Below are 12,982 nucleotides of genomic sequence, written 5' to 3'. Positions count from 1 at the left end.
AATTATGAAATTACAAGAAATAAATAAAGAATACAAGAAATAAGGCCGAACAAAATTTTGACATCATAACCAAAGAGTGCTCACATACACACTTTTTCCAAATCTAAGATGTTAAAAATAAAAGTCTACTACCAACATATTTTATATCAACAAAATGCATCAACTCAACTCCTACAAAAGTAACTTTAATTCTGCTTGAGCGAATATATTAATCTTGGTTCAGACCTTACCCGACTATTTTTTTTGAGATTTTAAATATGTAGCAATTTTAGATTGAAAAGATAACTAGTACATTAAATTAGTAAGACACATCACCTTTTAGCCTAAAATCAACTCTTAATCTTTTCAATTAAGTTCAATTCATAATTTGACATATAGTTTTGTTTATCATTTATTTTGTATTTTACGATAATAGAGATGATCTCGCGGAAATGTTGAGCATATACACGAGTATAAGAAAGCATTAGTACTATAAAGATATATATATTTGGTATTGATTAAAAAATATTCGGTTAATAACAATAAATGAATTTATGACTCCTTCATGTTGTCGGTATAGCATATCACATGATGATGGTGTCAAGCACATTAAGCCTTTGACAAGGAGAAAGACATACTTGTGTATTATCACTGAATGATAAAATGCTCTAAGAAATATATAATTAATATGATACTTAGACACTTGTGTGTAATACTATTATAATAATAGAACCCCAAAGTTGAGTTCAAATCCTATGCAATAAAATACTATGAAATCGAGTGAAAATTTCATAATTAATGATCATGGTTTTGAATTTTCTTTGAAAAAAACTATCATATTTTTGGTAGCAATAATTAGATGAAAATATTAGCATAATTAGTTTTTGGTCGAAAAAAAGGTACAACCAAATATTCAAAAAGGATTATCACTACACTCCTTTAGAAAATTTCAATAATAGAGAAGATTGGCTGAAGAATGTAGAAGAGATAGAGGTGCAAATTTTATAGCACTTGAAAAAGATTAAAAAAACATTGTGTAATGTATACTATGATATAATTTGGGTAATTATATAAAATTAAAATAGTGAAAATGATATTTAAAGGACAACCTTGTATATAGGTATGTTAAAAAGAAAATTTTACTATTACTTTTTTGAATACAAAAGTTTTCCTTAGTGCTTGTCAAATCACATGTTTACAAGGGAAATAAATATTAGCCTAAAATGAATATTGCTAAGAATATAATTTTTTTTCATAACTTCATTAAGAGCCTAGTGAACACATAATACCTAAATAATACTAAACACATAATACATAAAGGTGGATTTAATATAGAGTTAATTATAGCCTCATACCAAACAATTGCATTCCTAATTTGGAACTCATTCCATCGTCTAACCAAACAATATATAAGATGGTTGGAGTGGAAATAAGACAAGTAAATCATAGTTGTAAGCTTTTAAATTATTGTCAATATCTATTTATTTGATAAAAAAAGAGACCAACTAGATGATGGGAGGAAAAAAAATGCATATTTTCCAATGAGGTAATATATACTAAAGAGGCACTACAGAGGCCGATAATATTTAAATGTAGATATTGGTAGATTAAGCTAAGATATAATTTCGTTCTAAATTCATTTACAATACTATTAATCAGATCTAAAACACATTAAATTCACATAGATGAGTAAATTAATTTAATAGAGTATTCAAGATGATATAAATTGAACCATATGTTAGGTCTCCTATCCTCACAGGGTCTCATTATGAAATTAAGAAAACATGAACCTCACACAAAATTATCAAATATATAAATTGAATGGTATACTATTATTAGATGATCAATACCTGTCAATGTATAGCAGAAGATTAATCTCCAGCAGCCAAATGAGCAGCCAAATGAAGAGGAAGAAGCTTGCGATTTTTGTACATAGTTGAAAGATTTTTGTACATAGTTGAAAGATTGTGGCCGCGAGACACTAATTAGGGTTTTCTTTCTTAATATATGTATTGATTATTATTAGCACCCTAATGGGCCTACTATACTTCATGGAGACAAAATAGTTAACTAAAAGCCCACCTAACAGCCCACCTAGCACAAAATAATATAAATACTTCATTAGATATTGTTTCTCTGACCAAAATTAAACTATCCAAGTAAAATATGGTCCATGGATAATAATCCAAAGATCAAATATTTATATTGTGCAAATTCTTATCTTGAGAAATTTATTGATAAACTAGTTTGTAATTTGATTTTAAAATTTAGGATACAATTGGTATATAAAGCTTGTGCTAGTTATTTGTAATTGTCAAAAGGAAAGCATATCAACTTTAAATTAAGATTTTCTTTTATGCAGGACAAATTACTACCTTATTTCAAAATTATTACCCTATAATTAGTTTGTGGTATATCTCTCAAGAATATACATAACGATTTTATCAAATGTTTATTGCTATATTGGAAAAACCCTTGTAACAAAGATAATGTATAATATTATGACAAATTTTTGTTACTATAATAACACTCGATATATGATTTTTTGGGCAAGTAATATATAACATGATAATAATTCATTTGTCACTTTGACTCCTTAAGATCAATTATTTGTGTTTAGTTTAAGTGCAAAATATACTATACAGTGAAGTCCTTAAAATGATGTAGAATAAACTACTAGCTAGTGTATTTTTCATCACAGAAAAATAAAGCTGCATTAAAGAATTTTTTGAAGAAGATCATTTCTTGATCATGTCTCAAGATTCAATATTAAATCTTGGAGTGAATAAATTTTGTGAAGTGAAATATATTTTACGTAAGTTATAGACAAGTAACAGATGCATTACATATGTTCTTTTGGTTGGTGAGTGTATCAATATCTGTAAGGGAGCTTTTGACGCCAATGCGAAATTCGTGAGAACAATGGACCCTTTTAAATTTAACTCAAAGTCAACATGCCGTCAAAAGTACTTGATGACATTCAATATTTTAAATTTTTAGGCTTCTGGAGCTTTTGACGATGTTATAGAAACTATCGTTTGCTCCTAACTTTAGACGGAATGTCTATTGGTTGTCCAAAGTATGACTTTACGCGGAAATTTTCAAATTAGGATATGTTAAGCGCCAAAAAAATGAATATAACATATATCTTTGGATGGAAATCCTTGAGCCGTCTCAAGTTATCCGTCAAAAGGTAAGTGCCCTATATATATTTGCTTTTTCAACTCCATTGATTGTGTTACTTTCTCCTACAAAATATTTGTTAATGAACCCAAATCTTTTATTAAGCTTTTTCAGCCTAACTTATTTCTGAGTCTTCAATGGATAACTGTTATCGGTTGGTGGATTATACGTGAAGGGATGATCATCATCCGTTGATTCATCAGCTTCTTGTTCAAAAGTTTTTCTATCTTTGTTCGAGGCTTGCGTACCATCAATGACATTGATGGTATCCTTTCACTTAGCAATAATTTTTTGCTCTCTTTCCAACCGCTTTTTAAATATTTCTTTGGTTTTAAACACAACCACTATCTCTTTCCTTGCTATATTGGAATCCTTTCGATTTTCTTAAGCTCAAGTAATTCAGAGTCTAGTGTAGCATTTTTCTCAACCAATAAATCATTAGCGCCATTTATTCTAGAATTTTCTTTGGTTATTGATTTAGAGAAATTATAAGATTTTATATTTCATTTGATATGTCATCAATAATTTTCTAGCATTCACAATATTAGAAAGTTCAGAAGTGTTAGTGGTTCTTAACTGTCAACTGCTTATAGGTGTTTGGCTTCTGATTCATCTCTTTAGCGATGAAGGAATATTCACAAGAAGATCATCATCTGAATCATCTCTATCAGCTGCCCAGACTTTCTCCGTAGTGATGAATGCTCTTTTCTTTTGCTTTCGGAGGTTAAAGTATTTATTTATGTAATCAATATATTCAGTTGAGGAGCTTTTCCTTTAAGCTATGGGTTCTATACACTCATTAGAGAATTGGCCAAGTAGCTAGACCACATTTGTAACATTTAAATTTTGATCTGTCAACCAAGTTTGATGATTTTGGATGACTACTCCTTCTAAATGGCTTACACGTTAAAAAGTTTCTCTTGAACTTGAGCTTGAAGAATTTTATATGACAAAAGGCCAGATGTTCATGAATATCATCAAGCTCAGCTTGTGTAGAAGATTCATCATCCTCTTCTATCAGCTTTCCATTTCCTTTACCAGCTTATGTCCTCCCTTCACAAGCATTCATATTTGGTGTAGCTTTAGTATTCACATTCTAAAGTGTCATCCCATGTTCTTCATCCTTTTCTGCAACCAAGGCCACACTCTTTCCCTTCCTTCATCCTTTGTCCATTTTTCATCTTTTTGGATCTCAAGTTCACAGGTCTTGAGAACATATAACTTCTCCTAGGTAAGGGTGTGCATTCCGTTCCGTTAACTGAAAATCGAACCGAAAAACCGAAATAATTTTTGTTCTGATTAACCGAAATTTAAATTTCGGTTCGGTTTTCGGTAGCCAAATTTTTGTTTTTCGGTTTTTAAACCTCGAATAACCGAAAACCGAACGGTTAACTGATTTTATATACTTTATAAGAAATAGTATTTAAGTGAATAATATAAATATTCCAACATTATAATCGTGTATCTACTAAGATTATGGCCTAAACCTAAATACCTAATTAAAAACCAGTTCATTAACTACCGATGAACTTCCATCGCTACCTACGAGCCTCAAGCCTACGACCTGCTGTGATTAGCTTCCAAACTGAGCTCAAAACCTCAAACAATCAAACCCAACCACATCCAGTGTGATCTAGCATCCAGGTATATATTCTTGAGTCGATTCAGTTTTATGTCATTATTCTTGAATCGATTTGTGGCTATTGTTTCTTTTCGTGCCACTGCCAATTGGGGAATTTTATACTTGTGTTATGAGTTGTGTGTATTTCAGATTTGTGTGTATATATGTTACATACTTGTGTATAGTTGTATAGTTGTATACACAACAGTAGACTTCCAAGCATGGACTTGTATGAGTTATTTTATTATATATGTAGATGGAATACGAAGGAGATTATTAAGATGAACTCGAAACTCAAACTAAAACCGTAGCTTCAAAGCCAAGAAATCAAAATAAAATGGAATCTAGAGCTCAAATATGGAATAACTATTTTAAATTTGAAAGTGAGGACAACAAAATGAAAGCAAAGTGCAAGTATTGTGGTAAGGAGTTAAGTGCAAATTCTTCAAGTAATGGTACAGTAATTTGCATAATCATTTGAAAACTTTCCACTTATATAGTGTTCAAGGTGATCCATCCAAATTAGCTTTTTAAAATAATAGAGATAGTGGCCTCACAACATTGAATAGTTGGACTTTTGACAAGGATTTGGCTAGAGAGTACTATATTAAGATGATTGTTGTTGATGAATTACCATTTAAGTTTGGGGAGGGTTCCGGAGAATTTCAGGCTACCGTGCAACCAATGTTTCAAATTCCAACAAGATGGACGGTTGCACGTGAATCTTATAGAATGTATGCTCTTAGGAGAAATAATTTAAATATCTCATTACTTGAACAAAAACAACGTCTTTGCCTCAGTACCAACACATGGACTTCTTATCAAAGAATTAATTATATGTGTTTAACCGCACATTTTATTGACAAAGATTGGAAGTTGCATAAAACAATACTAAACTTTTGTCCGATTACTAGCCATGAAGGTAAGGCAATTGTATTGGCTATTGAGGAGTGTTTGGTGGAGAGGTGAATTACTGGGGTGTTATCTATCACCATAGATTATGCTAGTTCTAATGATGTTGCATTGGACAGATTAAAAGGTAGAATCAGTAATTGGGATTCTAGTGTTTTGAATGGAGAGAACTTACACATAAGGTGTGTTGCTCATAATTTAAATTTAGTTGGTAAATATGGGTTAGGGATATTTGATGTATCAATTAATAGGGTGAGAAATGCCGTTAAATATATAAGACATTCACCAGCTAAAAAGGTGGTGTTTATGAAATGTGCAAAATATGAGATAGTTGAGGTAAAAAGATCTTTTATTCTAGATGTGGATACTAGATGGAATTGAACATATGAGACGCTAGATGTGGCGGAGAAATCTGAAAGGGCATTTGATAGGTATGATACACAAGATCCTAGATACAAAAAACATCTCAAGTTGAATAACATTGATGGAAGGCCTACGAGTGATGATTGGAGTACCGTGAGAAAGTTTGCATCCTTTTTGAAAATATGTTTTGGGGACACAATATGTTAATTCTAATATTTTTTAATATTCACTATAATACACCGTACTTTTGCGATTATTGAAGTTAAAGAAAACCACATGATTATATATAAAAAAAGTCAAGTGAAGTCATCTTAAATGGAGTTCTAACTCAAGTATTATATATTCAAAATTTTCGATTAGAAATGATAGGCCTTAGTCCACTATAAAAAGGGGGTTGAATACAGTGGTAACAATTAATTCAAAAGATAAACACAATTGAACCAAAAATAGTTTTTGTATTGTGTTAGGATTCAATAATTTTTGATGATAACATAAACACTTTGTAACATGTTTTCTTTAGAATCTTTATCAAAATTTCAGTTGTAATTGTTATACTTCTTGTCTTTGAGAATTATCAACGGATAGGTTGAATAGGGTGGCTAATTGTAAATATCCAATGCCATGTAATTCTATCTAAGTGAAGGATATTCAACTAATGAGATGTAACTGTTCAACTGATGAAGACTGGATCTTGTTTCAACTGATGATGACCAAGCATTCAACTGAAGACAAAGTGTTCAACTGATGATGCTAAGGAATTCAACTGATGAGACTGGAACAACATTCAACCGATGAAGTCTGTAATTCGTTCAACTGAGGAATGAGCTTTCAACTGATGAAGCAAAGAGCAGTCGAAAGTAACTAGAGCTTTCAACTGATGAAGCAAAGAGCAGTTGAAAGTGATTAGAGCTTAAGCCTGACAAATCACATGAATCGAATTACACTAAAATAGACATGGAATCCTGATTAGGAAAATAAAGAAGAGCCGGAAACATTCTTATCTCATGCAAGGAAATCTGAATCAAATCAAGATGATGGTCAAAGATGAAGACATCTCAGAAAGCATGCATAAGACAAAGATGTGCAGCATTGTTTAGATTAGAGTGCAATTTGTATTCTAGTTAAAAGCTTTGTAAAACTTGGAGTATATAACCAAGTTAGTAGCATCAGTTGAAAGTGTTCTAAAAACTTGAGAGAAAATCTGAGAGTTAGAAACTGTTCAAGTGACGAACCTGCAGCTGTGCGAATTGTAATCAATCCACAGATTCTTCAACATAAAATCTCACGGGTGGATCATTCAATCCACCCGTATTTTTAATACTTGGTGTTTTTCTGTTTTTCTGTTTTAAAGTGTTTGTGTTCTTGAATCTTTTAATTTGTAAAAGAGTGTATTCAACCCCCCCTTCTACAATCTTTCTTATAGTTGGTGTAAAATAACAATTGGTATCAGAGCGAGGTTCCCAACAAACAGGGAAAAAGATCAACACTGCTAGAGAAAGATGGGAAAGAAGGATGCTGGAGTGAAGATTCCTGTTCTTCACAAAGATAACTACTTTCACTGGAAAGTTAGAATGCACCTGCATTTGTTGTCCATTGATGAAAGTTATGTGAACTGCATTCAAAAAGGACCTCATGTCCCCATGAAGGTCTGCACCAGTATTGGAGCTGATGGTGAAGACATGGTAGGCAAGATGATTCCAAAACCTATCCATGAATACTCTCAAGAAGATACTGAAGAAGTGCACAAGGATAAGAAAACCATGAACCTTCTGTTTAATGGTTTGGATCAATAAATGATTGATAGTGTTATCAGCTGCACAACTGCCAAAGAAGTTTGGGCCACCATCAGGACCATCTTTGAAGGGAATGAGCAAGTGAGAGAAAACAAAATGCAGTTGCTGATTCAACAATATGAGTCTTTCCATTTCAAGGCTGGAAAAAGTTTAAGTGACACATTTAACAGATTTAAAAAGCTGTTAAATGGTCTGAAACTTTTTGGAAGAGTATATCAAGTTAAGTATTCAAATTTGAAATTCTTGAGAGCTCTTCCCAAAGAATGGAAACCCAAGACAGTCTCTCTCAGAAACACTCAAGAATTCAAAGACTACACTCTTGAGAGACTGTATGGAACCTTAACGACTTATGAGCTTGAAATGGAACAAGATGAAGAGATAGAGAAAAGCCAAAAGAAAGGGTATTCATCTGTGGCTCTAGTTGCATCTCTTGATGATACTGTCAAGGACAAGGGAAAATCTCAAGTTGAAGAAACTGAGAAGTTGGTCAAAGAAGAGAGCTCAGAGTCAAGCAAAGGAAAAGGAAAAGTTGTAGCTGATTCTGGTGAAGAAAATGATGGGATTGATGAGCACTTGGCCTTCCTGTCAAGAAGATTCTCCAAACTGAAATTCAATAAGAATTTTAATTCTGCAAAATCATTTAAAGGCAATCCCAAGTCTGACAGAAGCATGGTGGATAGATCCAAGTTCAAGTGCTTCAACTGTGGAAATGCAGGTCACTTTGCAAATGAATGCAGAAAGCCAAAATCTGAGAAGAGGTCCAGTGAAAATATGGATTACAAAAAGAAATATTTTGAAATTCTCAAGCAAAAAGAAAGAGCATTCATTACAAAGGATGATTGGGCAGCTGGAGATGATTCTGATGAAGAGGAGGAGTTTGTCAATCTTGCTTTAATGGCCAACTCCACAGATCAAGAAGAAAACACTGGAAGTAGTAGTCAGGTATTCACTACAAACTTAGTAGAGTTAACTAAAGATGAATGCAATGCTACTATCAATGAAATGTCTACTGAATTATATCATTTGCATGTCTCTTTAAAGTCTCTCACTAAGGAAAACTGTAGAATTAAGGAAGCTAACACCTTCCTTAGTGATAGAAACAGTGCTCTGGAAACTCAATTCATTGAGTTTGAGAAACTAAAGATTGAATGTCAAACAGCTAAAGATGATCTTTTGGTTGTCTTAAAAAGAGAAGAGATCATCAGAAAACAGCTTGATAAGGAACAAGAAATCATGGCCAAATGGAAATCTGGGAGAGATGTTTCCACTAATATCATCAACATGCAAGGTAGAGAAACCTTTGTTGAGAATGAATGGAAAAGAGACAAGAAAGCTCTTGAGATCTCTGAGGTCAGTTCAAGTGATGAGAATACTGATGGTAATCATCAGTTAAAAACCAAAGCTTCAACTGATGAAAGTCATCAGTTGAACAAAAACTCATCAGTTGACAAGAAAGTTCTCAAGAAACTCAACAAGAAATATGGTCCTGTTAAGAAGAACTTTGTCAAAGGTGAGAATAATTCTTCTGAGACTAGTGAGAGTGTGAACAACATTCACAATTCCAGTAATAAGACTAAGAAAAAATTGGATGCTAGTGAGTCTAAATCAGAAGAGACTAAAATGAAAAAGGGGAATAAAAATGGCAAGATTGGAGTCAATAAGCACACTAATTACACACCCACTGCTAGTGCTCCTAGGAAAACTTGCAGTAAATATGGTAGTGTAAATCATTTATCTGCTAATTGTAAAACTGTGATTGCTCCTAATTTATCATTGCCTATTCCTCTGCCATTGGTTCCTCACATGAACTTATCTGCTATGAACATGACGCCTAGTTTATTGCCTCACAATTCATTTTCTCAGACTGGCATGCCATATATGTTCAATCCATATTTCAATGCTTTTAATATGCCTCAATTCCATTCAAAATTGCATGGTATAAATAATGTATGTATGCCTCAGATGCCTGTGTTTGAAAGCAATGTTGATATTCCAATTTCTCAACCAAAACCAAAGGTTGAACCACTTCAATCCAAGGGAAAGGTTGAGAATGAGGGAAAAGCTATTAAGATTAACAAATCTGGACCCAAAGCAATTTGGGTACCAAAATCAACTTGATCTGTTTTTGAAAATGTGTGCAGGGAAACCATAAGAAGAATTTGTGGTACTTCCCTGCTCACATGACTGGTGATTCTTCCCTGCTCACAAAGTTTGTAGAGAAAGCCGACCCTAGCATTACCTTTGGAGATGACAGCAAAGGATATACTATAGGATATGGCTTGATAGCAAAAGAGAATGTCATCATAGATGAAGTTGCATTGGTGTCTGGTCTTAAGCATAATTTGCTTAGCATCAGTCAACTTTTTGACAAAGGATACAAGGTTAATTTCACTCCTGCAGCCTGTGTTGTCACCAAAGGAGATGACAGCAAAGTGGTACTAATTGGACAAAGAAAAGGGAATGTGTATGTAGCTGACTTCAACTCTGTCAAGTCTGAATCTATCACTTGTTTTCTCAGCAAAGCAAGCTCAGATGACAGTTGGCTATGGCACAAAAGATTGTCTCATTTAAATTTCAAGACATTAAATGAGTTGGTAAAGAAGGATTTGGTCAGAGGAATTCCAAAGCTGGAATTTTCAAAGATGGTCTGTGTGGAGCATGTCAGCAAGGAAAGCAAAAGAGAAGCTCTTTCAAAAGCAAATCTCTTTCATCAATTGTGAAACCTCTTCAGCTCTTGCATATGGATTTGTTTGGACCAGTCAACATAATGTCCATTTCAAAGAAGAAATATTGTCTAGTGATTGTTGATGATTTTTCAAAATTTACTTGGACTTTCTTCCTGCATTCTAAGGATGAAGCTGAGAAAATCATTATCAATCATATCAAGACATTAAACAACAATCCAGAGGTCAAAGTTAAAAGAATAAGAAGTGATAATGGGACAGAATTCAAGAATTCAGTGATGAAAGAATTTTGTGAAGATAAGGGAATTATTTATGAGTTCTCTGCACCAAGAACTCCACAACAAAATGGAGTGGTAGAAAGGAAAAACGGAACTCTCATTGAGGCTTCAAGAACCATGATTAATGAAGCTCAACTTCCAACCTATTTTTGGGCTGAAGCTGTGAACACTGCTTGCTTCACTCAAAACATTTCTCTAATTACCAAACCTCACAATCTAACTCCTTTTCAACTCTTCAAGGGAAAGAAGCCGACAATTAGCTTTCTTCATGTATTTGGATGCAAATGCTATGTTCAAAGGAATCAAGGTGAAAATCTTGGAAAATTTGAAGCCAAAGCAGATGAAGCTATTTTTGTTGGATACTATAATGGAAAATCATTTAGAGTGTACAATCTGAGAACCAACATTGTTATGGAATCAATTCATGTAGTTTTTGATGATAAAAAGATTCAAGGTTTGTCAGATGAAGGATTTCATGACAATCTAAGATTTGAGAATGAAGGTGAAGGTGACCTATATGACAGTGATGATGATTGTGATGATTCTGTTCAGAATGCTGGAATTATTCGTGGAATTAATCTTCCAACTGATGAGAACTTGGCACATGAGACTACAGCTGTAACAGCCTGATTTTTCGGACTATTATCATTCTATCAAATAATAAAAATCCAAATTTAATTCCATAAATAATATAAAGAAAGTCATCAATCTCTCAAAAATCCCAATTCCAAAATTGAACATAAAACTAATATCCTTCATGGAGACGCAGCTCCTAAAATGACTGAAAATAAAATATAATCATTATTATTAGACTCTAGCCCACTCCAATCAAATCCAACTCCAAAGCCGTGCCAACAACATTAACCTGAAATTTGTAAGTCGTGAGCTACACAGCCCAGTAAGAAAACAAATTCGACCAACAGACCAAAAACTTTTAAAACCTGCTATAGTTCACAATTTCATAACCAAGAATCATAAACCATTATTTCATAAAATAAATTCAACAGTTTGCTAGGCCACTAATACCCGGTGGCACGGTATCATAGGTTCATAGGTGTCGATAATGCGCCCCTTATATACTAAGGTATCATAAATTGTGCCAAGCACGCCCTAGTAAGGTATCATAATCTAGTTCCGGAACTATACACAATTACTAACAGGTTCATAATTCATAGCTAGCTGGGAATTCCTTATATCTAAAATATTTTCTAAATCCCAAACTTTCATAACAAAGCAGTATAAAGCATTTGAAACAATTCTGAAAGTGCGAAAAGTAATCTTACCTTAGCAAAACAATCACTTATAACTCGCAGCACTGAACCCTACACAAATTTTTAATTATAAAAATAAAGGATTATCAGTTTACTAGACAATAAAATTACAATCTTTTTAACCCTATGATTTCTAACGGTACACCAGTAAGGTTTAGGACTAGCATATATTTTAACCTTGCCCAACTGGCCAACACTGATACTGATATTTATATAATCTGACACTGCCAAACTGACCAAACCTGATATCCCAGGAACAGGAGTAAACTATTACTTTTAAATAAATCAAGAACTAATAAAAATCTCTTTTCTTTGGTTTCCAGAAAACATCTTATATAAAAATATTTTAATGTACACAAAATCAATTAAATGAATAAAAGTAGTTAAATAATTTAATTATTTCCAAATCAAAATATATAATAATTAATACATGGTAAATAAATATTAAAAACTTTTTCCAAATACAAATATCACTGGTAACACATTTTTACACATCCACACATATTACCGATGCATAAAATACACACATATATAATTCGTAAAGTCATAGAAAAAATTTAATAAATTAAATATAATAAAATATAGATTTGAAGAAAACCTTTTTCCTGTTACAAAACACTTATTTTCAAAAATATAAGTAACGTTCATATATATAAATAGAGAATAACCTTCATTTACATAACAATATCAGTACACAATCAGAATAACAGAGAGAATAACAGGAGGGTTTCAAAACGTAGTGTACATAACCAATTTTTTTACCTATCAGTATCACTACACAATCAGAGAGAATGACAGGAGGGTTCAGTATCACTACACAATCAGAGAGAATGACAGGAGGGTTTCAAAACATACTGTACGTAACCTATTTTTTATATCACAGCTTCATCAGTATAGA

This window comes from Daucus carota, chromosome 2 (genome assembly GCF_001625215.2).
Source record: "Daucus carota subsp. sativus chromosome 2, DH1 v3.0, whole genome shotgun sequence".
Taxonomy (NCBI): domain Eukaryota; kingdom Viridiplantae; phylum Streptophyta; class Magnoliopsida; order Apiales; family Apiaceae; genus Daucus; species Daucus carota.
The sequence above is the reverse complement of the archived record's forward strand: the minus strand, read 5'-3'. Positions refer to the sequence as shown.